Genomic DNA, 4,226 nt, shown 5'->3' on the forward strand with positions numbered 1-4,226 from the left:
AAAGCAAATGTACAGCTTCTGCTGCGAAAGATGACAATACCACCAAGAATACAGGAAGAAGGGAAACTTTACACCGAGCACGAAGGCCCCTCGCGCGATGACACAAACGCAAGGGGTTTGGGCTGCCAGCCCTCGGGCAGCCTCACGACCACCAGGTCCGCCACTGCAGGAAGCTCCGGAGTGGACATGGAAACCGCAGTACACATTCAACATAAAGGGACTACTGGGGCTTGGGCTTAGTGCGTTTGTGATGGGACGATCTTCAACAGCTCTAAAAGGAATGTTGGTAGTCCCAGGGCTTATTGATGCAGATTATTGTAAGACTGTGAAAATTATGATTCATGGCTTAAGTCTTCCTGTTTCTATTCCTAAAGGTACCAGAATAGCACAATTAGTTCCATTGAGGTCGTGTGTTCCAAACCCAGGTGAAGTGCAACGTGGAGCTGGTGGATTCGGCGCCACAGGGAAACCGCAGGTATACCTTGCCATGGCCATAACAAAAGGTAAACCGGAAAAGGCAGTGCAATTGGAAGGGCCTGACTGAGTTATCGTCAAGAAACCGATGACGATCGATACAGGAGCTGACGTTACAATTATTTCACGGTATATTTGGCCTCCATCATGGCCATTGATCAATTCAAATTTTGGCATTGCAGGGATAAGGGGGCACACAAGCCGCCTTAGTAAGTCAGCTACCGATTACATTTGTGTTCCCCTACGGTGAAAACGTTAGGACGCGTCCGTATGTCATGACTACCCCAACTGAATTAACAGATGAGCCTGTTTGGATTGATCAGTAGCCGCTAAATTCTGAAAAGCTGCTAAAAATACAAAAGTTAGTTAAGGACCAGTTGGGAGCGGGACATGTTGTTCCTTCTACTAGTCCATGGAATGCACCAATATTTATAACTCATAAAAAAACCAAACCAAAACAAAAACAAAACCCAAAAAACTGGGAAGTGGAGACTGTTACATGATCTCAGAGCTGTGAATGCAGAGATGCACAGTATGGGAGCCCAGCAGCCAGGTTTGCCGTTTCCAGTTATGCTTCCAAAAGAATGGGATTTGTTAATTATAAATCTAAAGGATTGTTTTTTCACCATTCCTTTGCACCCAGATGACACTGAACGGTTCGCCTTTTCGGTACCATCGATTAACAAGGCAGAGCCCCATAAGAGATACCATTGGGTCGTGTTACCGCAAGGACTGTGCCATTCCCCCACCATGTGTCAGGTATATGTGGCCTGGGCATTAGAGCCTGTAAGAAAGCAGTTTCCTCAGTTACATTTTGATAGCGGGAAGGAACTTGCCACAGGATGAAATTTTAACTCAATTGCAGGACATCGCAAGCCATCGCGGAGTAATAATTACTCCTGAAAAGGTGCAAAAGGCAGCACCTTGGAAGTATTTGGGGTGGCGCATAGATGCTAGCAATGTTAGAAATTTCACCAGTACATGGTGTCCAGCAGCTTGTGGGAGACATCCAGCAGGTGCGGAATCTTTGCAGTATCACTAATAACGATATGGCCCCTCTGGTAGAACTCTTGGATACGAGCGCACGTGCAGATTGATACCTATCCTGCTGCCATGTGGGCCACGGTACAAACTGGAGAAAAGGCCTTACATATTGAATGACATCTTCACCGCTTCTTTCGCAGTGCTGGGTGTGCCTAAAGAAATACAGACAGACAACGGGCCGGCTTATGGTTCTACACAATTTGCTCGATTTTGTAACTTGTGGGGAATTCACCATGGTACGGGCATTCCACGTCTTCCTACGGGACAGGCTATTGTCGAACAGGCCAACCAAACCTAAAAGAGCATGCTGCAAAAACAAAAAGGGGGAAATGGTGCGGACCAGCGGAAGTAAAACTTACTGGGAGAGGGTATATGTGTCTGCTTACAGATGGAGGCCTTTGCTGGATCCCGGCTAAGTGGGTCAAGCCATGGCTTCGCGGTGATGCTGGACCCGGAATCGTCCCAGCGGCAACTGGCATGGCACCGGCGGGTGCTGGAGCCACTGATCCGACAGATTCCGACTAATAGAGTATTACACTTTAGAGGACCAGCGGACATGGAGTCCTTCACAGAGGTTTTTAGAACAGCGTGCCTTATTGTATATAGAACCTGCTTTAGGTAAAAAGTGTGTTAAGCATAATTTGGTTAAACATAGTGTGACTACGGGAAGACAGTGTGGGGTAAACGTAGACGTTAGTTAAAGCCAAAATTAGGGGTAAGGTCTATTTCCATCAATAACCTGGGAACGAGGTTGATTGTGTTTCCACAGCTACAGGCCCACGACGGACTCCTGTCGAATTTGCACGATCATCATCATCTGGAGCATCATAGATGGTGTGGCAATATGAAGACCACCTCAGTCAAAAACTAATGTATAGGTCATCTTGGTTAACGTAACAGGTCAAGATTCTCTGCGCACCGCAACCGCATCATAAAGCCCATGAACCAATAGACAAGATGGGTACGACTCGTGCAGCGCGCCTGGCCAGCAAGCGCATGCGTCATAGATTGCAACCGAGGCGGACTTTTGGCACCCGCTGGCCACGTGTGCTAAAACCCGTTCCTCCGCAAATGTATAAATACCAGGATTTTCCGAAGAGCATCGGGCTGGTGTACGGTGAGACCATCGTTGCCTCTGTGGGGACGCCCACGGAAAGCTGGCACCTACCGATTGCTGGGCTGAGTTCGCGGAGCAAGATGGCACAAGAGTGTATGGATGGTTCATCTTCCTCGTAGTCCTCATGGTTCGGGTCATTAGGGGTAACGGGTTGGCTCAAAGGATTATGGGCACTGTTGTAGTTATTGTGATTTTTAGCTATTGTAATAGTTTTACCTTGTTCAGCTTGTTAAGGAAAAATGGCATCCCAAGTTATTAAGCAAGCCTGGATTGCTCAAAAACAAAAAAAAGTGGAATCACTTCTATCACTCATATTGAGTCGTCTTCTGTGCATTCCTCCGCCGCTCGCAATCACTAGTGATACAAGTTTGTTTCCACCATCACAGGCATTTTCTACATAGCTTAACAGACACTTCCCTTCACTGACAAGTGATAGCTATTGAACAGCCATAGTTGTCCATGGCCACAGCCAAAATGTATGACAGTACAGTTGATCTTAAAGTTTACAGACATTGTTTTGAAATTACTGACTTTGTAAAATTTCAATAAAAGTAATTAAGAACTGTGCAAGTGTCGTAACTTTGTAGCCTTAACAAGCGGTACACAGGAAAAAGCACTAGCCTACAACATTTGGGTAATTGCAGTTGAAACTGCAAAACCATTATTCAAAGACAATTCTTAAGTTACAAGGACCGACCTTGACTGTTAAACAAACATGGTTAGCAAATACTGTAAACTAGGAGGGCATATCCGTACTATATGAATGTATCTACATGAACACAATAATCATCTTCTGCTATGGATGTTTTATGACAAAACAATCAGCTTAACCGTTCTCTTAAGAGGAAGAGCATCAACAGATACAGAGCAGCATTAAGATTTTTGAATAGCATTAATTATACCACTGGGAATGTAAAGCCATTAGATTATCTCTCCATTCCTCCTCACCTCCAAGCCAGACTTATACATCAGTAGATAAATGATCTAATTGTTGTCTACTTCATAATTCTTACTTCCATAAGATTGTATTTGCCTTTTTCAGAAAACTGGTAGTACTAAATTATTGGACGCTCCCACCAAGGTCTCATTCATGATCCAATCAAGCCAGGACAATTTTCACAACAGTGGTCAACTTAAGGAGTTAGGAAGTTCAATCAGTTAGCTTTAGAACATTACATTTAGTTAAGGTAAAACAGACATTTCAAAGCTTTCAGCAACTGGCATTAACCTACAGACTATAGCAGTTTTCACAGGAGTTGCCATTGGCAATTGCTCTACTGCTTAGTTTCCTACAGCTTTTAATTGCCACTCATCTCTCTTGCACAGACCTAGAATCCAGTAGGATTCTCCACCACTCTCTCAAAAATATGTCATAAAAGCATTCTGAAATGTGAACACACATCATCTCGGCATCATTTGGAAAAACAGTGGTTTTGAATGATAAACTTCTACATTAGAAACGCTAGCAGCCTCCCAGCTTGTCCAGGTTAACTATGCCTTGATTTTTCTGTCCCTACAAAACAGTTTTGCTTTTATCAGAAGGTTCAACATTAGCATTGGGTTCAACAGTGGGCTCTGAAAAGACATGAAA

Source organism: Buteo buteo, chromosome 11, assembly GCF_964188355.1.
Source record: "Buteo buteo chromosome 11, bButBut1.hap1.1, whole genome shotgun sequence".
Taxonomy (NCBI): Eukaryota; Metazoa; Chordata; class Aves; order Accipitriformes; family Accipitridae; genus Buteo; species Buteo buteo.